The 24,787-nt window shown below is 43.3% G+C and overlaps 1 long non-coding RNA gene across 1 annotated transcript; it reads right to left on the reverse strand.

Annotated features, from left to right (window-relative positions):
* Positions 1-2,448: 2,448 nt before the first annotated feature.
* LOC138968619 (uncharacterized) lies at positions 2,449-5,459 on the reverse strand. Its single transcript, XR_011456240.1, has 4 exons — positions 5,025-5,459; positions 4,419-4,534; positions 3,391-3,451; positions 2,449-2,631 (listed from the first exon to the last, which is right to left on the reverse strand). It is a non-coding gene; the product is annotated as an uncharacterized lncRNA (long non-coding RNA).
* Between the last annotated feature and the right edge of the window lie 19,328 nt (positions 5,460-24,787).

Here is a 24,787-nt window from a genome sequence, read left to right on the forward strand (position 1 = left end):
TGTGTGTGTGTGTGAAAACAACATTCAAAAATGAGGGTGAGATAAAACATAAAAAAAAGCTACAGCACAGATACTTTTTTGTCTAGCGTCAAGGACGGATCCAGGGGGGGTTCCTGTCACCCCCCCCCCCCCCCCCGGCCTGAACATGTATCTCCTCCAAGTCCAAGGGTGAAAATAAAATAAAAATCAATAAATCATGACATATTCGGAGAACGCGCCAGCTAGATTCCACATATTCTCATCTACATTTCAAAACGTCCAGACCTCCCTAGCGCCCTCAACTAATGAACCCCTAACACAATTGGGGGCCCCCCCAACCTGATACGGTCCGGCCATGAGCGTTCTATATCGTCCTCTTTAGAAACTTGTTGCGCTGTTGACACACGTACGTTTCTATTTGCAAACATCCATAAAGTAATATTTTGTTAATCATGTTTAAAACATTTCTTCTGAGTAGAGTGAAGCTAAATCAAACCACACACAAAATGAAAAAAACTAAATCTAAATCAAAGCCATATTGCGCGTAACATAAAGCAACAGTCTAACCGTCTGCAAGAGAGATTGTTAGTAGTAGATCTAAAAAAAAAGAATGGATTCCATGGAAGCTAGTGTAACTATACACATTCAACATCTTTGAAGCTTCGGATATAACTCGATAAAACAAAAAAGAACCAAAACTTAAAACATGTCCCAACAGTTGTTAGTCCACCTCTCTCTTCACCCGACCCCCACACTCACATAGTTTGTGTCTGAAAAGCTCTAAAACGCACTGGCACACACGCACACACACTGACTTATACAGAGTCCATTTAGAAATATGTTCAGTAATTGCGATAAAAGACAAGACTTTTGTCTCCTTTGGTAAACATCACGGTGTTTTTTTCCCGCCACTTCTTATCCACGTGTAAAAATATTTCCCATCAGACAGCGCGAGTGGAGAAACTACGTCATATAGGGGAATCCCCTACCGGAGCAGGATCGGAGCAGCCTGCTCCGGAACCGGAGCTTGTGTGTGAGAGGGCAGGTGGAGAGCGGAGCAGGATCGGAGCAGCCTGCTCCGCTTGCTCCGCCTGTGTGTGAGCCCCGCTTTACTTTCTTTCTTTTATTCTTCTGTTTTTACATTTAGTCAAGTTTTGACTAAATGTTTTAACATAGAGGGGGGAATCGAGACGAGGGTCGTGGTGTATGTGTGTCTGTCTGTCTGTGTGTGTGTGTAGAGCGATTCAGACTAAACTACTGGACCGATCTTTATGAAATTTGACATGAGAGTTCCTGGGTATGATATCCTTAAGCGGGGCTCACACACAGGCGGAGCAAGCGGAGCAGGCTGCTCCGATCCTGCTCCGCTCTCCACCTGCCCTCTCACACACAAGCTCCGGTTCCGGAGCAGGCTGCTCCGATCCTGCTCCGGTAGGGGATTCCCCTATGATATGACGTAGTTTCTCCACTCGCGCAGTCTGATGGGAAATATTTTTACACGTGGATAAGAAGTGGCGGGAAAAAAACACCGTGATGTTTACCAAAGGAGACAAAAGTCTTGTCTTTTATCGCAATTACTGAACATATTTCTAAATGGACTCTGTATAAGTCAGTGTGTATGCGTGTGTGCCAGTGCGTTTTAGAGCTTTTCAGACACAAACTATGTGAGTGTGGGGGTCGGGTGAAGAGAGAGGTGGACTAACAACTGTTGGGACATGTTTTAAGTTTTGGTTCTTTTTTGTTTTATCGAGTTATATCCGAAGCTTCAAAGATGTTGAATGTGTATAGTTACACTAGCTTCCATGGAATCCATTCTTTTTTTTTTTAGATCTACTACTAACAATCTCTCTTGCAGACGGTTAGACTGTTGCTTTATGTTACGCGCAATATGGCTTTGATTTAGATTTAGTTTTTTTCATTTTGTGTGTGGTTTGATTTAGCTTCACTCTACTCAGAAGAAATGTTTTAAACATGATTAACAAAATATTACTTTATGGATGTTTGCAAATAGAAACGTACGTGTGTCAACAGCGCAACAAGTTTCTAAAGAGGACGATATAGAACGCTCATGGCCGGACCGTATCAGGTTGGGGGGGCCCCCAATTGTGTCAGTTAGGGGTTCATTAGTTGAGGGCGCTAGGGAGGTCTGGACGTTTTGAAATGTAGATGAGAATATGTGGAATCTAGCTGGCGCGTTCTCCGAATATTTGTCATGATTTATTGATTTTTATTTTATTTTCACCCTTGGAGGAGATACATGTTCAGGCCGGGGGGGGGGGGGGGTGACAGGAACCCCCCCTGGATCCGTCCTTGACGCTAGACAAAAAAGTATCTGTGCTGTAGCTTTTTTATGTTTTATCTCACCCTCATTTTTGAATGTTGTTTTCACACACACACACACACACACACACACACACACACACACACACACACACTTTTGATCCCATTCCATGTATTGCGAAGACTTTATTCAGGGTTTTTTAGCTAGTACTTAAACATCCAATTTCAAAGCACAAGTCTGAGCTGAGAATAGATATGCATAAATGTGTAAAATAATGGTGATTTGTGATCAAAACACTTCACAGGGAAGCTTGTTTATATGTCATGTATGTGTCTTCCATCGCCCTGGCAACATCAGAACTCCACACCAGCCTGCAAAAGTATAAACATAAAGGGTGACACAAATGAAACAAATGCAGCCCATAAAAATGCTTAATACTTCTTGACCTGTTGACCTAGTTAGTTAATATTTGGCGATTATTAACTATATCTTATGCATGACAAAGGTCAACACAGTGGCGAGTTCACAGGTCAAATGGAGGGGTAATTTGGAACACTTTTGAGTTTTGATCTAGCTGTAATCTTCTTTTTTCAGCACATTTTCAACCAAAAAAAAGGACTAAAACATTACGTCTCCAATGAGTTAACAAGATCGTAAGATTTTGTTGATCTTGTCCGAGTGGATTGTGTGTATACAAGTGTTATCTGATAGTTACCTTATTGCTTCATGTGTCATTAACGGTGTAACTGGTTGTCTGAGGGATGCATTGACTAAGATCTCATAAATGCCGTTAATGGTCTTGCAGGCAACTCAGTTAGCTATCCTGCCTATGCAACTGACTCACGAAGTCTCGCACACAGATAAACAAATGAGGGAAGGGGCCTGTGTCGTCTTCAACCAATAAACACACACACACACACACACACACACACACACACACACACACGCGCGCGCGCGCGCACTAAAGATGAATATTGCATATGCATAATGCAGAAGAAGACAACTTAATCTGATAATCTATAGATGTAGTGACTGGTGCAATATTTAACGAATTTAAAAGGACGACTCTGAAATGTATCATGTGAACCAACTTCTCAATAAACAAAATGAAGACCAGTTTAAAAAGTTACCTGTTTCATTTTGGAATGTTTTTGGTCCCATCACATCTCTGATGTACACTCCATAGACGCACTGTAGTAATAAAAAAAAACTGTTTAAGGAGAAAAAAGATTATGCAGGGAGGAAGAACAGTAAGAACAACAGAATCAGCAGCAACATTCACTAATCTTACTCCACATAACACATAACACTGAATCTCAGTGAAGAGTTAGTGATCCAAATATTTTAATTAAACAGAGAGACACAGAGAGATTGAGAAGGAGACAACAGCTATGTGCATGTGCGTGTGTGTTTGTGTGTGTGTGTGTGTGTGTGTGTGAGGGGAAATTTAGTCATTGAAAACTAAACACTTTCTACTCTTCAATATCAACAGTCATAGACATAAGATTAAGAGCCACTGGGAAAGTTGGACATGAACATGTATATATGTTGCAGGTGAGGAGGGGGGGGGGAGCTGGAGGGTCTTTGTTGTTTGTAGATTATAACTTAGCACAAATTCCTGTTTTGTAACACTGTAATGTATAAGTAGAAATGACTGTGGAATAACTTTCTTCTGTTATATCAGTATGATTATTTGCAAAGTTACCCGGATCATTGTGGCATCCTCTTAATCCTATCACGTCTGAGACTTTAGTAGACGTGCCTGTTGAGGGAAGGGATGGGGGAAGGGGGTGGAGGGTGGGCATAGAGAGTGTCGGTGTAATATGAAGGAGGGAGGGGAGAACCATTGGTAAATAAAACTCTTATAATATCAAAAGTTCTGAAACTATTTGAGCACGAGTTTCCCATTACCACACAAAGGCAGATAGCAACAGATGTTACACCGAGAGTGGGGGGGGGGGGGGGGGGACTTTTAGAGGGTTAGTTGTTGGACTGTAGTATCTGAATAGCAGTGCTATGGGGTGAGGGTGGTGCTGGGGCGGAGTATGTATCGTATGTAACTTGAATTGGATATTAATAAGCATGATCACTCAGACTAGAGCTAAAAACGGTGTTAATCTTCACAGACATTACATAATATGAATTCACAAGCATGTACCTTTTGTTTTGCCCTTGAGTTTGGTAGAAGGCAATATTGAGTGTCGAACACAAGTTGCATTGATCACTGACACTGCGTCACCCTGCGGTCAATCTCCTCTGATCTGCAGATTGCACCTGCACAAACCCAAACAATGTTATGATCGCAAAAAGCCTGCATAGCCAATGGATCTAAGAACACAAACACTCGATGGATCTAATTAGAGAGTCTGCAAACGAGTCATTTTACGTTGGAAATTTAATGACAATCTGTCAGTCAATGAAGCAGATAGATCTGTCCCTGCGATTGTTTTTGCAAGCAGATACATGTTTGAACTTCACTTATCCCGTTATCATTCAACAAATTGATATCTTGCATGATGAATTTTGTGCCGAGGAGCTGAACAAACAATCAAAATCAAGCAAGTGGTACATTCAGAAGACAAACTTCAGTCGCAAAAAACAAACTGACGAGAAAGAACCTAGCTTAATTACTGCTGTATTGATTTCGGCCAAACCAACGCATTTGCATACCGAAGTCATTCCTCCTTTGATTCCAATCATTGTACATGATCTTAATGCAAAAATATATACGAAAACGAGCTGATCGAAATGAGTAACATTGCACCTGCATTGACTGTACTGCAAAAGCGAAGGTCGTCTGCGACTGGAGATTTCGAAGTTGAACAGCAGCGTTTCTTCACACTCAGCTGTTGGCTTCCTCGGAAAAGTGAAAAGCGTGACTTGAAATCTAGCGGAAACCACATTCTATCTTTCCGTTTCGGTATTCTTGTGTAAAATCCATGAAAAAGTTCTTTCGAAAAAGGCGGCCGTCGTTATTTGGGATGCCACCTAGTGTCACACTACTATTTCCGGAGAAAGTGATGAGTGCGCTGATTGGCTGCACCGCTGCACCGGAGCCAAAAAATAGAAACGTGTCCTATTCCTTGCTCCGCACCGCACACACAACTTTCTCCACTCCTGCAACGGAAGTAGCGTCATCTCTCCGCCTGGTGCAGCCTACTCCACCCTTGCTCCGCTTGCTCCACCTGTGTGTGAGCCCCGCTCTAGACTTTTTTTCATTTTTTTGATAAATGTCTTTGATGACGTCATATCCGGCTTTTCGTGAAAGTTGAGGCGGCACTGTCACGCTCTCATTTTTCAACCAAATTGGTTGAAATTTTGGTCAAGTAATCTCCGACGAAGCCCGGACTTCGGTATTGCATTTCAGCTTGGTGGCTTAAAAATTAATTAATGACTTTGGTCATTAAAAATCTGAAAATTGTAAAAAAAAAAAATAATTATAAAACGATCCAAATTTACGTTCATCTTATTCTCCATCATTTTCTGATTCCAAAAACATATAAATGTGTTATATTTGGATTAAAAACAAGCTCTGAAAATTAAAAATATAAAAATTATGATCAAAATTAAATTTTCGAAATCAATTTAAAAACACTTTCATCTTATTCCTTGTCGGTTCCTGATTCCAAAAACATATACATATGATATGTTTGGATTAAAAACACGCTCAGAAAGTTAAAACGAAGAGAGCTACAGAAAAGCGTGCTATCCTTCTCAGCGCAACTACTACCCCGCTCTTCTTGTCAATTTCACTGCCTTTGCCATGAGCGGTGGACTGACGATGCTACGAGTATACGGTCTGGCTGCGTTGCATTGCGTTCAGTTTCATTCTGTGAGTTCGACAGCTACTTGACTAAATGTTGTATTTTCGCCTTACGCGACTTGTTTATTCTCCTTCTTTCTTTCTTTCTTGCATCCTTGCTTAGTTTATTACGTTTTTGCTGGTTTGTTTTCATTCTTATTTATGATTAAATTGCTTGTAGAAACCGTAAAGGGGAGGCGGGAAACAGGAAAGCAGATCAAAGCCAGAAATCAATCATTCAGTATTGACGTGGCCTTCAGTTATAAGTCTTATATCGCGCGCGTATCTCCAGACTCGGACTCAAGGCACAGGGATCTATTTATGCCCTGTGAGATGGAATTTTTTACACAATACATCACGCATTCACATCGACCAGCAGATCGCAGCCATTTCGGCGCATATCCTACTTTTCACGGCCTATTATTCCAAGTCACACGGTCAGATGACTTTATCAATACCACAATTGTCTTTTTCGGGGCTATAACCGCACGGTTTACTGCTATCCAATTTCTCTGTGGTATTATCTTTAGTTATGCAGTGTGTGTGTGTGTGTGTGTGGACGGGAGGTGTGCGCGCGCGTGTTTGTGTGTGTGTGTGTTTGTGTGTGTGGAGGGGAGGTGTGTGTGTGCGTGTGTGTGTGTGTGTGAGGGGGAGGGGGGTTGAAGGGCGTATGTGTGCGTGTGTGTGTGTGTGTGTGTGTGCGCGTGCGCATGTGTGCGTGTGCGAGTGTGTGCGAGTGTGTGTATGCGCGTGTATGTGTGTGTGTGTGTGTGTGTGTGTGTGTGTGTGTGTGTGTGTGTGTGTGTGTGATTATTTTAGACATGTCCAGCATAATAAACATCAGGAGTGTGTTTGCGTTAATGATGTGTGCGTAGGCACCAACTTTTTTTTTAAACACGATGGTGAATTCATTACATTTAGTCAAGTTTTGACTAAATGTTTTAACATAGAGGGGGAATCGAGACGAGGGTCGTGGTGTATGTGTGTGTGTGGGTGTGTGTGTGTGTGTGTGTGTGTGTGTGTGTGTGTGTGTGTATGTGTGTGTGTTCCTACAGGACCACACATTTGGCGACTTAAAGCCCTTTAGGTTGCAATCCACGTGTGAATGGTGACTTAACGGTGTCGATTGCTACCTGGCTCCAGGCTGTGTGGATGGATACTTAACTGCCATTGTGGATGGCGACTTACAGGTGGATTGCTACCCCGAGTTGGAAGGCTAAAATATGTGTGGATTGCTGCTTAGATGTGGAAAGGCTACCTGCAATTTTGGCGCCAAACCTACTATTGTTCTCTTTCGCCCTCTTACTCAATGTGCCTTTTTGACGGTTTAATTATTTATTTAATAACGTCTCAAGGAAACAAGTGTTGACTTTAACGGGGTTTAAGGACCTTTTCTGGGTCTGTACAAACAGTTGACACGGGGGTGGGACATGGATACCGTCTCTGGGTCTGCACAAATAGTTGACCCGGGGGTGGGACATGGATACCGTCTCAGGGTCTGCACAAACAGTTGACACGGGGGTGGGACATGGATACCGTCTCAGAGTCTGCACAAACAGTTGACACGTGGGATGGACATGGCTACCGTTTCTGGGTCTGCACAAACAGTTGACACGGGGATGGGACATGGATACCGTTTCTGGGTCTGCACAAATAGTTGATACGGGGGTGGGACATGGATACCGTCTCAGGTTATGCACAAACAGTTGACATGGGGGTGGGAAATTGATACCGTCTCTGGGTCTGCACAAACAGTTGACACGGGGGTGGGACATGAATACCTTTTCTGGGTCTGTACAAACAGTTGACACGGGAGTGGGACATGGCTACCGTCTCTGGGTCTGCACAAACAGTTGACCCGGGGGTGGAACATGGATACCGTCTCAGGGTCTGCACGCAAAGTTGACACGGGGGTGGGACAAGGATACCGTCCCTGGGTCGGCACAAACAGTTGACACGGGGGTGGGACATGGATACCACCTCTGGGTCTGCACAAACAGTTGACACGGGAGTGGGAGATGGTTACCATCTCAGGGTCTGCACAAACAATTGATAGGGGGGGGGGGTGGGACATGGCTACCGTCTCGGGGTCTGCACAAACAGTTGACACGGGGATGGGACATGGCTACCGTCTCTGGGTCTGCACAAACAGTTGACACGGGGGTGGGACATGGATACCGTCTCAGGGTCTGCACAAACAGTTGACACGGGGATGGGACATGGCTACCGTCTCTGGGTCTGCACAAACAGTTGACACAGGGGTGGGACATGGATACCATCTTGGGTCTGCACAAACAGTTGACACAGGGGTGGGACATGGATACCGTCTCTGAGTCTGCACAGACAGTTGATACGGGGGTGGGTGGGGGGGGGTGGGACTTGGATACCGTCTCGGGGTCTGCACAATCAGTTGACACGGAAGTGGGACATCGATACCGTCTTTCGGTCTGCACAAACAGTTGACACGTGGGTGGGACATGGCTACTGTCTCTGGGTCTGCACAAACAGTTGACACGGAGGGGTGGGACATGGATACCGTCCCGGGGTCTGCACAAACTGTGGACACGGGGATGGGACATGACTACCGTCTCTGGGTCTGCACAAACAGTTGACACAGGGGTGGGAAATTGATACCGTCTCTGGGTGTGCACAAACAGTTGACACGGAGGGGTGGGACATGGATACCGTCTCGGGGTCTGCACAAACAGTGGACACGGGGATGGGACATGGCTACGTCTCTGGGTCTGCACAAACAGTTGACACAGGGGTGGGACATGGATACCGTCTCTGGGTCTGCACAAACAGTTGACACGGGGGTGGGACATGGATACCGTCTCAGGGTCTGCACAAACAGTTGACACGGGAGTGGGACATCGATACCGTCTTTCGGTCTGCACAAACAGTTGACACGTGGGAGGGACATGGATACCGTCTATGGGTCTGCACAAACAGTTGACATGGGGGTGGGACATGGATACCGTCTCAGGGTCTGCACACACGGTTGACACGGGGGTGGGACATGGATACCGTCTTTGGGTCTGCACAAACAGTTGACACGGGAGTGGGACATCGATACCGTCTTTCGGTCTGCACAGACAGTTGACACGTGGGAGGGACATGGCTACCGTCTCAGGGTCTGCACAAACAGTTGACACGGGGGTGGGACATGGATACCGTCTCAGGGTCAGCACACACGGTTGACACGGGGGTGGGACATGGATACCGTCTTTGGGTCTGCACAAACAGTTGACACGTGGGTGGGACATGGCTACCGTCTCAGGGTCTGCACAAACAGTTGATACGGGGGGATGGGACATGGATACCGTCTCGGGGTCTGCACAAACAGTTGACACGGGAGTGGGACATCGATACCGTCTTTCGGTCTGCACAAACAGTTGACACAGTGGAGGGACATGGCTACCGTCTCAGGGTCTGCACACACAGTTGACACGGGGGGGGGGGGACATGGATACCGTCTCGGGGTCTGCAGAAACAGTTGACACGGAGATGGGACATGGCTACCGTCTCTGGGTCTGCACAAAGAGTTGACACAGGGGTGGGACATGGATACCGTGTCTGGGTCTGCACTAACAGTTGACACGGGGGTGGGACATGGATACCGTCTCAGGGTCTGCACAAACAGTTGATACGGGGGGATGGGACATGGATACCGTCCCTGGGTCTGCACAAACAGTTGGCACAAACAGTTGACACGGGAGTGGGACATCGATACCGTCTTTCGGTCTGCACAAACAGTTGACACAGTGGAGGGACATGGCTACCATCTCAGGGTCTGCACACACAGTTGACACGGGGGTGGGACATGGATACCGTCTTTGGGTCTGCACAAACACTTGACACAGAGGTGTGACATGGCTAGCGTCTCTGGGTCTGCACAAACAGTGGAGACGGGGATGGGACATGGATACCGTCTCAGGGTCTGCACAAACAGTGGACACGGGGATGGGACATGGCTACGTCTCTGTGTCTGCACAAACAGGTGACACAGGGGTGGGACATGGATACCTTCTCTGGGTCTGCACAAACAGTTGACACGGGGGTGGGACATGGATACCGTCTCAGGGTTTGCACAAACAGTTGATACGGGGGGGGGGGGGGGGGGGGGGGGACATGGATATGGTCTCAGGGTCTGCACAAACAGTTGACACGGGAGTGGGACATCGATACTGTCTTTCGGTCTGCACAAACAGTTGACACGGGAGTGGGACATCGATACCGTCTCTCGGTCTGCACAAACAGTTGACACGTGGGACGGACATGGCTACTGTCTCAGGGTCTGCACAAACAGTTGACACGGGGGTGGGACATGGATACCGTCTCAGGGTCTGCACACACAGTTGACACGGGGGTGGGACATGGATACCGTCTTTGGGTCTGCACAAACAGTTGACACGGGGATGGGACATGGCTACCGTCTCTTGGTCTGCACAAACAGTTGACACGGGGGTGGGACATGGATACCGTCTCGGGGTCTGCACAAACAGTTGACACGGGAGTGGGACATCGATACCGTCTCTGGGTCTGCACAAACAGTTGACACGGGAGTGGGACATCGATACCGTCTTTCGGTCTGCACAAACAGTTGACACGTGGGAGGGACATGGCTACTGTCTCTGGGTCTGCACGAACAGTGGACACGAGGATGGGACATGGATACCGTCTCAGGGTCAGCACACACGGTTGACACGGGGGTGGGACATGGATACCGTCTTTGGGTCTGCACAAACTCTTGACTCAGAGGTGGGACATGGCTACTGTCTCTGGGTCTGCACAAACAGTTGGCATGGGGGTGGGACATGGATACCGTCTCAGGGTCTGCACAAACAGTTGATACGGGGGGATGGGACATGGATGAGACAGCCCACACAAAAGTAGATCTGACACAAACATGACCACACAGATACACAGTTACGCCTATCCAAATGCGCGTTGCAAAATGTGCGTTTTGAATCTTCTTTTTTATCTGGCGGTACTGACAATATTGTTATTGAAACAATCCCAGTGCACTCAAAAGTAATTATTGAACTCAGCGCTATGCTCTTCGTTCAATAATGAATTTTCTCGATTTGGTCTATAAATCGCTTAGGGCACTGGGATGTCTCAATAACTGAAATAATAAATGAGCATTTATATAGCGCAACTTTACAATTATGCTCTTTGCGCTTGACACATTTAAAATTAAAACACAGTCATACAAGCATTTACATCTACATTCATAGTCAGCAACGCTTAATTAAAAGCATACACCATTAAACATACATATATATATATATATATATATATATATATATATATATATATATATATATATATATATATATATAAATCCTAAAGCCTCCTTAGGTCGACCAATTGTCGACCTAAGGCCCCCATTTTACAACACTTTCGATTTAGGTCGACCGAAAATCGGTCGACCTAAGGTTTGGCCCCTTTTCTGCAATCCCATTGGACTGACAGCATCGACCCTATCGCTATCGAGAAGACAGTGCCCAAAGTGTCTTGTCTGTAAATGGCATCAATTTGGGATTTACCGTTTAGGAAAAAAATCAAAAAGTAATTTTGAGACTTATGTCGACCTTTGGAAAATGGGGTCTTTAGGGCAACTATGATAAATTGTCAAATATATTTTTATCTGAGAGTGTTCCTTGTAAAAAAAATGAGATTTGTGGGAATTTTGTTTTACTCGAAATAATGAAATACGTATCCCATTCGTGCTTCTTCTCGTTTTGCGAAACTTGTCTTTTGTGAAAAGATACACAATTCACACTATGAGCCATCACGGATCCATTGATCTTCAAATGGTTCGACCACAGTCAGACGAAATTTGACCTGCCGCCCTCATCGGAGATGTGAAAGGACGCCATTTTTTCTGATGTGCTCTGCTGGTAAACAACTTTTGATGACTTTATTTGATTGTTTTGCAATGTAAAATATATACGTAAGTAATTTGAAATACAATGCTGATCATAAGCCTGATTTTTACTTTCCACATCGCTCTCTCCACAACTCAGTCGAGTCAGTGCTGAGTGCTCTGATTCTGAACATTGTCGAAGCGACGAAGGTGAACTTTCTGCGCATCGATTTCTTTCGATGTAAGCTTAATTGTAAGCGTTTAGTCTACCAACCCGAAGAACACATTTGCAAATTCGAGTAAAATATGTCGTGTGAAAACGTTCAGAGTGCTGTGTTTCATTTGGGTCTATAGAGTATAGTTTCTCACTCTCAGGTCACAGTGCAGCGAGTGCTGAGCTGCATGCTGACTTGTCAGTGACACTGACTGTCACTATAATGTCAGTGTTACAGAAGTTCAGCCACTGGTCATGGAAAATTAAAGTGTATTTATTGGTAAGGGAATTTGATAAACTTTTATGGGTTGATCTATGAACACTCCAGATGAAAGTCTTTAAACCGAGTCAAAATTGATGTGAACAAAAACATTCATTACTACAAAATTCTTCAAGTTCAACCGAATAAAACAAAAACCAGCACCCCTTTGTCACATTTGTGTTGGGAACACACTGACCACTAGCAGTATCTGCAACTTGATAAGATGGTCACATGGGGGGGGGGGGGGGGGTGGACATGCACGTCTAGGCAACACAAAATCAGGGTTCCACACAGGCTCTGAGGTCAAGGGTATTCATACCCTTTCACCATAAAAGTAAAGGGTTTTCATACCCTTTCCTGATTGATCAAAGGGTATGGCATGTTGTCGGCGACTCTGTGTATTGCTTTGCTGTTTTACCAGGTTCTTGCATGTGCATGATGTCAATGTGTGCAGATTGCATTGTCAATTTGAGAGTGCTTTGAATAAAGGAAATAATTTATGACCATTGGGAAATGTCATATGTGTAAATTCTTGCTTGTAGCATTACAATAAGTGAATAACACCATTTATCTAATACAGGTCTATGATAACACTTAAACATTTACAGCAATTACCGCGGTATCAAAACACTAGTCAGAGGCTGAGAGCTTTCACAAAACGAACAAGTAAACTGGCTTGAAATTCTGAACAGTAAACTTTTATTAATAACCCAGAACCCAGCCACCAACTGACAATTATGAGTTTACCAGTGCAGTGCCACAGTTATTTTAAGAGTAGGTTGAAGACTCAGTTCTTCCCGTAGCTGGCTGCGACTTTCATGCTCGACGTGATGTGCTGTGCCCCAAAAGACATTCTTGTGCTGTGCTCTGTGAGAGGTGTTTTCTTTGTGCTTAATATTATTTTGTTCGACCTAGCTATTGATGTGTACATTGTTGTTAAACAGTTGTTTGTTTACCAGGGTTTGCTAGTGTGTGATAGGGTTCGTGTCCGTCTGAAGATGTTAGTTTCTTTGTTAGTCCTGTGTTGACAACTCTTCGACAAGCGCTTAGAACTGTACCCACGGAATACGCGCTATATAAGCTTCATATTGATTGATTGATTGATTTTCCCCCAAAATTCAGGGTAATGCTATGAAAAGTCAGTTCAGTTCCACAACAACAAGAATATTATTATGAGTATCAATAAGTTTGAAATTATTTGCCTGTTCAGTTGTTGGTTACAAATTAACAACACACCTATCAAGTGCCTGTTGAAATTCACATCTGCAACACACTTGTGACTGTGTCTCTCCACAACAACAGTTCAATCTAAGTTTCAACACACTAAAGCGTGGCATCATTGAAAGGGCGTTGCAACTGTATGGCTCTAATAATTATTACTCTGTAACTCAGTCTTTGGGTGAAGTCTTGGTGTTTTGTTTTGCAAGTCACAGCCACTGTCAACAGATTTCCTTAGTTTTCCTCATGGCTCCGTGCACTTGCAATGCCGCCCTTCCAGTGATGTCACGCTTTAGGTCAGTGCCTACGTGTTTAATCATCATTTTGTTAGGCCAGTCTCTCCACTGAGAGTCGGTTCCTTAGCTTTGACTTCCCCCGGTTCTGTTGACTAAAGCCTCTCTCACAGGGTACAGAAGTGATTGGAATGGTCAAGAGAATGTCACCAAGCATGCTAAAATCAGGTATCGCAAAAATGCAAACGTCAAAGTTCGTTGTTTTGGATCAACTGCAACAGGCTTTCTTGGTCGTGGCCTTTTCAAACACAAAGTCAGTGACAAAACTGATCGTCTGCAAACTTGCACGCTCGCGGTCTTCGCGGAACCAACAGAACCGAAAATAGCGGAGGGGAAGTAACTCTGGTCACGCTGACAGCGCCGACTTCCCGGAGACAGTAAAACACGTGTCGAGATCGCCGGTGAAGCTTTCCGAAATTAGTCTCCCGCGAAAAAAAAAACCAAAAAAACCTCGAGCGTCGCATAACCAGTCGTACCGTTTGTAAAACGATCAAAGTCATACCCTTTTGCCTTTCAAGTCGTACGTTATTATACCTCTTGGCAAAATAATTGTTACTTACCGACACCCTTTCAAAGAGCGTCTCGTACGTGATTTGGGGGGGGTCAGAGGGTATAATACCTCCAATTTTACGTGATGTGGAACCCTGCAAAATATGTTATTGTGTATGATTTTTTTTATCCAGATACTTGCGGCAAAAATGGACTACTACCCTCATTACACCAGAGGTAGGAGGATGTGTGGTCCTCATGGCTTTACGCAATAATTCAGGTAAGAAAAGCTAAGACAAAAACTTGCATGAATTATTTCCAGTTAATCAAAGTGACTACCTTAACCTTTAGCCTGCCCTTCAGAGCCAAAATGAAGTATTGCCAGTCATAGTATCATAATTATGACTGGCAATACTTCATTTTGGCTTTATTATGAGTGGACTTACTGCTGTTTGACTTTGGAGGGCAGAGCTAGAATGGACACTTTCCTTCGTCGCTTTGATGCGGATGTAATGCCTTCACTACGGTTCTTGCCAGACACAGCTTTTTGATCTGATGAGGCCCCCACCTGTTCAATTACACATTAAGTGATTAACATGCTTCCATTTGAAACTTCGAAGTCTTCATCGGGGATTGACGCCCGACAAAAGCTAATTGAAGCCCGACGGAGCGAAGCGACGGAGGGCTTCAATTACTTTAGACTTTGGGAGAGCGTCAATCCACGATGAAGACCGAGAAGTTTCAAATGGAAGCATGTTAATGTTATTGTAATTGAATGTCAGTGTTACAGAAGTTCAGCCACTGGTCATGGAAAATTAAAGTGTATTTATTGGTAAGGGAATTTGATAAACTTTTATGGGTTGATCTATGAACATTCCAGATGAAAGTCTTTAAACCGAGTCAAAATTGATGTGAACAAAAACATTCATTACTACAAAATTCTTCAAGTTCAACCTAATAAAACAAAAACCAGCACCCCTTTGTCACATTTGTGTTGGGAACACACTGACCACTAGCAATATCTGCAACTTGATAAGATGGTCACATGGGGGGGGGGTGGGGGGGGTGGACATGCACGTTGAGGCAACACAAAATATTTTTTTGTGTATGCTTTTTTTATCCAGATACTTGCGGCAAAAATGGACTACTACCCTCATTACACCAGAGGTAGGAGGATGAGTGGTCCTCATGGCTTTACGCAATAATTCAGGTAAGAAAAGCTAAGACAAAAACTTGCATGAATTATTTCCAGTTAATCAAAGTGACTACCTTTAGCCTGCCCTTCAAAGCCAAAAACCGGCACGGTTGGCCTAGTGGTAAGGCGTCCGCCCCGTGATCGGGAGGTCGTGGGTTCGAACCCCGGCCGGGTCATACCTAAGACTTTAAAATTGGCAATCTAGTGGCTGCTCCGCCTGGCGTCTGGCATTATGGGGTTAGTGCTAAGCCTGGTTGGTCCGGTGTCAGAATAATGTGACAGGGTGAGACATGAAGCCTGTGCTGCGACTTCTGTCTTGTGTGTGGCGCACGTTATATGTCAAAGCAGCACCGCCTTGATATGGCCCTTCGTGGTCGGCTGGGCGTTAAGCAAACAAACAAACAAAAATCAAAGCCAAAATGAAGTATTGCCAGTCATATTATCATAATTATGACTGGCAATACTTCATTTTGGCTTTATTATGAGTGGACTTACTGCTGTTTGACTTTGGAGGGCAGAGCTAGAATGGACACTTTCCTTCGTCGCTTTGATGCGGATGTAATGCCTTCACTACGGTTCTTGCCAGACACAGCTTTTTGATCTGATGAGGCCCCCACCTGTTCAGTTACACATTAAGTGATTAACATGCTTCCATTTGAAACTTCGAAGTCTTCATCGGGGACTGACGCCCGACAAAAGCTAATTGAAGCCCGACAGAGCGAAGCGACGGAGGGCTTCAATTACTATAGACTTTGGGAGGGCGTCAATCCACGATGAAGACCGAGAAGTTTCAAATGGAAGCATGTTAATGTTATTGTAATTGAATGTCAGTGTTACAGAAGTTCAGCCACTGGTCATGGAAAATTAAAGTGTATTTATTGGTAAGGGAATTTGATAAACTTTTATGGGTTGATCTATGAACATTCCAGATGAAAGTCTTTAAACCGAGTCAAAATTGATGTGAACAAAAAACATTCATTACTACAAAATTCTTCAAGTTCAACCTAATAAAACAAAAACCAGCACCCCTTTGTCACATTTGTGTTGGGAACACACTGACCACTAGCAATATCTGCAACTTGATAAGATGGTCACATGGGGGAGGGGGGGGGGGGTGGACATGCACGTTGAGGCAACACAAAATATTTTATTGTGTATGCTTTTTTTATCCAGGTACTTGCGGCAAAAATGGACTACTACCCTCATTACACCAGAGGTAGGAGGATGAGTGGTCCTCATGGCTTTACGCAATAATTCAGGTAAGAAAAGCTAAGACAAAAACTTGCATGAATTATTTCCAGTTAATCAAAGTGACTACCTTTAGCCTGCCCTTCAAAGCCAAAAACCGGCACGGTTGGCCTAGTGGTAAGGCGTCCCGCCCCGTGATCGGGAGGTCGTGGGTTCGAACCTCGGCCGGGTCATACCTAAGACTTTAAAATTGGCAATCTAGTGGCTGCTCCGCCTGGCGTCTGGCATTATGGGGTTAGTGCTAGGCCTGGTTGGTCCGGTGTCAGAATAATGTGACTGGGTGAGACATGAAGCCTGTGCTGCAAACTTCTGTCTTGTGTGTGGCGCACGTTATATGTCAAAGCAAGCACCGCCCTGATATGGCCCTTCGTGGTCGGCTGGGCGTTAAGCAAACATACAAACAAAAATCAAAGCCAAAATGAAGTATTGCCAGTCATATTATCATAATTATGACTGGCAATACTTCATTTTGGCTTTATTATGAGTGGACTTACTGCTGTTTGACTTTAGAGGGCAGAGCTAGAATGGACACTTTCCTTCGTCGCTTTGATGCGGATGTAATGCCTTCACTACGGTTCTTGCCAGACACAGCTTTTTGATCTGATGAGGCCCCCACCTGTTCAGTTACACATTAAGTGATTAACATGCTTCCATTTGAAACTTCGAAGTCTTCATCGGGGATTGACGCCCGACAAAAGCTAATTGAAGCCCGACGGAGCGAAGCGACGGAGGGCTTCAATTAGACTTTGGGAGGGCGTCAATCCACGATGAAGACCGAGAAGTTTCAAATGGAAGCATGTTAATGTTATTGTAATTGAATCTGACGACAATCTCTTTCCTGCTTTCATGCGGTTGTAAACAGACAGAATTGGTTCTGTTCTGTTCACACACTACTTTCAGTCCACCTACCTGCAAGGGTCAAGTCCCAAGAAATGTCTCTGTATTCCTATCGTATCACTCTGCTCCTGTTTTGTTTTCTTTCACACACATTTTCCCTTCTTTTTGACGGGTTTCTGGACAGCAAACTCTAAAACAAATTCTTTTCATCACAAAAGCGATCTTTGGAATTGACTGACGTAGTCCGGAAGAATTCATGCATTAACTTACGTCACGTACTCAACGTCATCACTTCGCATACCTTATGGTCTCGGTATTTCGTTGGCCTTCATATTTCCTACTTGTAAAATGACCCTCAAAGCTAACCGAGACTAGTTGAGGCTGTATCAATACGCCTCGCCAGCAGGTTGTTAATGGATTTTTTAGCGAGTGGTTATCGACAATTGTAATACAATCAAGTTTGCGTTTTAATGAAACAGATCCTGTGATTGGTCAGAATGTCCCAACTCATTACAAATTACCGGTGACTAATTGTCGATAGCCACTAGCTAAAAAATTCATTAACAACCTGCTCCGCACACTCGTGAATTACCAAGAGGCTGCAAATACCCACTCGTGGTTTATTTTCCACTAATCAACTCGTGGTCATTGTTTAAGCTCTATTTAATGACCGGTAATTTTTAATGAGTTGGGGCATTCTGACCAATCACAGGATCTGTTTCATTAAAACGCAAACTTGATTGAATTACAATTAACATTAACCAGAAAAGCCTTTTAACATATGATAATTATAAGAATAACTTTGAATGTAATTAGAAAATTGTTTGCCATTTGAAGAATATTCATACCATAAGACTAAATTGTTGAAAAGTGTCAAATGTACTGAAAGTAGATGGCTTTGTCAACTGACCATAAATACAATTGGTTCTTGTGCCTGTTGTATAGGAGCACCTGAAAGAGAAGGAACAATGGAACAGAAAGTACCAGCAGGAGGTCGACAGTCTGTCATTCCGCAACTAGCAGCTGTCCCAAACGAGTTGTGGTACTGCAAGAGGAGCTGGAGGCCGTCGAGTCACAGAAGAAAAAAACACAAGGTTGGCACATTTCTTTAAAGCAGTAAAGCGGTAATCAAGACACCAGCATTGACTTGACAGATACAGATTTCCTCTTCGTTGAATAGGGTTGAAGGCATGGCTATCATATTCCTTGGTGGTGGCAATTCCGTTCAATATGTTTTTGTAACGTCGTGAAATATATACTTTTCCCATAAAACTGAAAGCTTAGTGTTACTGCGACTTCATTTTATCATACTTATTTTCATAGTGTGGCATTTTTCGGTTCTCGTCTTTGTTTTGCCAATACATTAACCTTTACTTTAATTGTTTAAAGTTTTAACAAAAACTTACAATGGTAGGAACCCAAGAAAAAGTCCACCCCTCTGCTTTTTGAATGTAATCTATACCTGACTAAGTTTCAAATGTACATTAGTATTAGATAGGCCATGAAGCCTGTAAATGCCCCTTCTTGATCTTGTGATCATTTTATTGCTATTTATAGTACAGAAAAGGGAACCCGTAAGATTTTGCCATATTTTGTACTCTTGATTTTCTAAATTACGATTGATACGGTCTGTGGAAAAAAAGAGAAATAATTCCTAGACTTCTTGAGTTTCTACTTTCGGTTCACTCAGTTAGTGTAAAAAAACAACCTGTTACTATGGCCATTTTGAATCTCGTATGAAGTGACTAAACGAGATCAGTTGCGTTGATCAGCTCAAAGCGTGGAAAGCTCAATTTTTATCATGCAAAAACAACAACAAAGAGGTGGATCCTCAGCAGGAGCAAAGAAAAAGGCTGTTCGGGAACAGGAATTCCTTTCAACGTATGTTTTCCAAGTTTGACATCGATAGACACTGCATGTCAAAGCTAGACTCATAGGGATCCTGAAATTGACAACACCAAGAAAAGCCGCTGCCAGCATGAGGAGCATCACAGACTTTGTCTTTTGCAAAAGATCTACCCGAGGAACAGGGTGCAGTACATGCCAAAGCGATGTTATCCGAGCTGATAGTGAAAATGAATTTGTCATTGAGCACAGCAGATGTGATTTTACAAGCTGTCAAAAGTGTGTTTCCTGTCTTAAACATCGCGCAGAAGTCTAAGTGTTCCTGCAAGAAGGCTACAGCAATGATGAAACAGATGTCTAATGACATTAGGTCTTCTCTTAAAGAAAAAATCAACAAAGATTTCCATCTTTTTTTTTTATCAATGACGGTGTGTGCAGCATGTTTGAAATGAATGATTAAAAGTTATGTGGAGTACTCTCATTTTTCTGAAAATGCACGTAGCTTTTTTTTGTTAAACTCCATGGCAAAATTGAGGTCCCAAGGTCTGTATTACAATATATATATATATGCAACACATGCTTCTGTCAGTTAAAAGATATGATTTGTTTTTTATCAGCCTCATCTGGAGATGTACTGGTACCTCAGGCCTCATCTGGAGATGTACCAGTATTGCCAGCCTCATTTGGAGATGTACAAGTATTGCCAGCCTCGTCTGGAGATGTACTAGTATCACAAGCCTTATCTGGAGATGTACCAGTATCACCAGCCTCATCTGGAGATGTACCGCCATCACCAGCCTCATCTGGAGATTTACCAGTATCACCAGCCTTATCTGGATATGTACCAGTTTCACCAGTCTTATCTGGACATGTACCAGTATCACCAGCCTCATCTGGAGATGTACCGCTATCACCAGCCTTATCTGGAGATGTACTGATACCACCAACCTCATCTGGAGATGTACCGCTATCACCAGCCTTATCTGGAAATGTACCGATACCACCAGCCTCATCTGGAGATGTACCGCTATCACCAGCCTCATCTGGAGATGTACCGCTATCATCAGCCTCATCTGGAGATGTACCGCTATCACCAGTCTTATCTGGAAATGTACCGATACCACCAGCCTCATCTGGAAATGTACCGATACCACCAGCCTTATCTGGAGATGTACTGATACCACCAGCCTCATCTGGAGATGTACCGCTACCAAAAGCCTCATCTGGAAATGTACCGATACCACCAGCCTCATTTGGAGATGAACAGGTACGAAAAGCATTGTGATTTTGAACTTACTCACGGGTTACCTCCATTATGAAATTGACCGTTTTTGTTTGTTTATTTGTTGCTTAACGTCCAGCCGACTACGCAGAGCCATATCAGGACGAAAATTGACCGCTTTTATTTTTTAAACTTTCCAGGAAATGGGATTTAGCCACCTCTAGGTCGATGTTGTCAGTCTAATGAAATTGGAGAAAAGGCACCAATGGGTGGCCGAGTGGTAACGCACTTGCGCTCGGAAGTGAGTTCGACCCTGTGTCGGGGCGTTAGCAATTTTCTCCCCCCTTTCCTAACCTAGGTGGTGGGTTCAAGTGCTAGTCTTTCGGATGAGACGAAAAACCGAGGTCCCTTCGTGTACACTACATTGGGGTGTGCACGTTAAAGATCCCACGATTGACAAAAAGGGTCTTTCCTGGCAAAATTGTATAGCCATAGATTAAAAAAATGTCCACCAAAATACCCGTGTGACTTTGAATAATAGGCCGTGAACAGTAGGATATGCGCCGAAATGGCTGCGATCTGCTGGTCGATGTGAATGCGTGATGTATTGTGTAAAAAAATCCATCTCACACGGCGCCTTGAGTCCGAGTCTGGAGATACGCGCGCGATATAAGACTTCATATAACCCATACTTGTCGGTCGCCCTATGCCTAAGTGGAATGTTTTGTATAATGGGAGCTTTAGGGCAACATTTGGCTTTAACACACACACACGTACATATATAGATTGGTTGAATTTAGAATAAAAAGAAAGTATGTAAAAGTCACAACATTCTTACACGTACTCGCATTCACTACCAAGAAACTGTTAATTTTTAGGATAGTTGGACATTAACTACAGTACCTGTGTAATCCAGAAAAACACACAAGATAAGCACATAATTGAGGCAAGTCAGGACCATTATGATGATCTGTCAAAAGCATCACATTTATTTTAACACGAATATTTATTGGACCATAGTGGCCGAGTGGGCTGCTTGCAGTCTCACTCAATGACAAAGTTAAGCAATGCCGAGCCTAGCCAAGTACTTGGATAAGTGACTGTCTGAGTTGTACACTGCTGTTAACTTGACCCCTCATGGAGGGCGGTGTCTCACTACTCTTTGGGATGAGATTTTAAAGGGAGGTCTATTCAGTATTCTGAGTACATATATGCACTCAAAATCAAGCTTGGACTTGATCCTGACGCCAATGTCCAACTCGGGTCAATGCAACCTGCAGAAACACACCCAGCATGCATCATAGTCTCAGAATAATCAAAATGATGATTGTGGAGACTCAACGAAAGGCAGGTGTGCTAAGCTGCCATAGTATTATGGGAAATGATTCTATTGTTATTGCAAATTTGTCTGGAAGCATGTGTCGACATAAGCTTGTATGTCTGCTTGATAGAGAATGGGATCTGGGTTGTCAGTAAAATGAAATTTGAGATTTTAAAAGAATCACCAAACCTTAGGGCGACAAAATATAAGTTGAAAGTATTGTACAATTGGAGCTTTACCTTTAGGACGACATTTGGTTGACCTAACTCCCCTATAGGATTTAACACAATATATATATATATGTTATAATTTTGGTTGCCCTAATCAAAAGTATTGTATAATGGGAGCTTTAGGGCGACATTTGGCGAATTGGATCTGGGTTGTTACTAAAATGACATTTTACTTTTTTGAGATTTTTTTTTTATACACGTTTTTATTGAGTCACTTGAGAAAAAGTGACTCTATGTAATCGGTCAGTGTTAGTCTGTCCGGCCGCCCCCGGCCGTCCGTAGACACCACCTTAACGTTGGACTTTTCTCGGAAACTATCAAAGCGATCGGGCTCATATTTTGTTTAGTCGTGACCTCCAATGACCTCTACACTTTAACGATGGTTTCGTTGACCTTTGACCTTTTTCAAGGTCACAGGTCAGCGTCAAAGGAAAAATTAGACATTTTATATCTTTGACAAAGTTCATCGGATGTGATTGAAACTTTGTAGGATTATTCTTTACATCAAAGTATTTACATCTGTAGCCTTTTACGAACGTTATCAGAAAACAAGGGAGATAACTAGCCTTTTCTGTTCGGCAACACACAACTTAACGTTGGGCTTTTCTCGGAAACTATAAAAGTGACCGGGCTCAAATTTTATGTGAACGTGACTCATTGTGTTGTGAATAGCAATTTCTTCCTGTCCATCTGATGCCTCATATAATATTCAGAACTGCGAAAGTGACTCGATCGAGCGTTTGCTCTTCTTGTTTCTTCTTGGTACACGACATCAACATCAGACAGCAACACTTTTTTTTAGATTTGAAAGGAAGCACCAAACCTTAGGGCGAAAAAAATATGTGAAAGTATTGTACAATAGGAGCTTTAGGATGACATTTGGTCGACCTAGCTCCCCTGTGGGATTTAAAGGCAGAGTAAGCCTCCCGTAAACCATCACAGATGCGGTCAGGCTTTTACACACAGTACAAACACCATTTCCTTTAAACACTCACCAATTGAGAACATCCTAGGTGCCCTCCGTAAAGAGCGAACAATTTTCAAAGAATTTATTTTTGCGTGGTTTATCTTACCCTGAGCCATCGTGAACCCGTGTGATCCAGTTCACAATGCAGTCGTCATAGTTAGTCATTTGAATGCGACTCGACGTGAGCTTATCTACAATAGCACGTTTTTTTTATGCACGAAACAACGGCTGTGGTTCACAAGAACTCTCGCGATGGCTTTTGACTGTTGAGAGGAACGGCGATTTGCACTGATAAACCGGCCGTCGTCTGCTACGACCCTTGCGTGACCCTGCTTCCGGGCTTTTCTTTTTTTAAACTTTCACAACTTCGAATTGTTCTGATCTTGTCTTGATGAAAAACGAATTCTTTTATGATTAAAGAATGTTTGTGTAACAAGCTGTCAATTTATTATTTAGATTTTAAAAGTTAGGTCTAGCGCAAAAACGAGGCGCCGTTGTTGTTAACGGAACAAGTCTACGAAAATAAATTCTTTGAAAATGTCTCACGCTCGACAGAAAGCAGCCAGGATGTTCCCGTTCGGTGAGCGTTCAAATGGAAGTATGCTTGTACTGTATTTAGACGCTCGGGGAGCTCTGTGATGGTTTACGGGAGGCTTACTGTGCCTTTAACACACATGCATATATATATATATATATATGTTATAATTTTGGTCGCCCTAATCAAAAGTATTGTATAATGGGAGCGTTAGGGCGACATTTGGCGAATTGGATCTGGGTTGTTACTAAAAAAAAATGACATATTACTTTTTTGAGAATTTTATTTTTTCAGGTTTTTTTTTTTTATACACGTTTTTATTTCTTTTTGGTACACGACATCAACATCAGACAACAACACTTTTTTGAGATTTGAAAGGAAGTACCAAACCTTAGGGCGAAAGAAAATACGTTGAAAGTATTGTACAATAGGAGCTTTAGGATGACATTTGGTCGATCGACCTAGCTCCCCTGTGGGATTTAACACACACGCATGTATATATATATGTTAAAAATGGTGTGAATGTGATCATACTTTCTCCAAGTCCTTTTTCAAAAATTGACCCGATATTCCGATCTACTTACAAATACCTTTTGGGGTTTAAATTGTGATGTTTTAGTTTAAATAAAAGTTCCACATGATTCTATGCTCCGCCTTGCAAGAGACATCACATTAACTTAACTGTGAATATTTTGTTTTAGGATGAAGACTACTGTCAGGAGAGTGATTTTGATTCTGATAGCACACCTTCTTCCTGCGATTACCCTATGCTGTCACCACCTGCACAAAGGAAGAAAACTTGCCAAGGTAAAAGTCAATGAAAGAAACTGTGAGAAGTAGTAACTCACTGACTGCGACAATTCATGGTTGACCAATTTACTTAAAATTCAGCTTTCCTGAGCCAGAAACCACAACTTGGTCTATAGTTCAGGACATTTCCTAGTCGAGTTGCAATCAATTATTGTACTATCAAGGAA

The sequence above is a fragment of the Littorina saxatilis genome, linkage group LG1, assembly GCF_037325665.1.
Source record: "Littorina saxatilis isolate snail1 linkage group LG1, US_GU_Lsax_2.0, whole genome shotgun sequence".
NCBI classification, from domain to species: Eukaryota; Metazoa; Mollusca; class Gastropoda; order Littorinimorpha; family Littorinidae; genus Littorina; species Littorina saxatilis.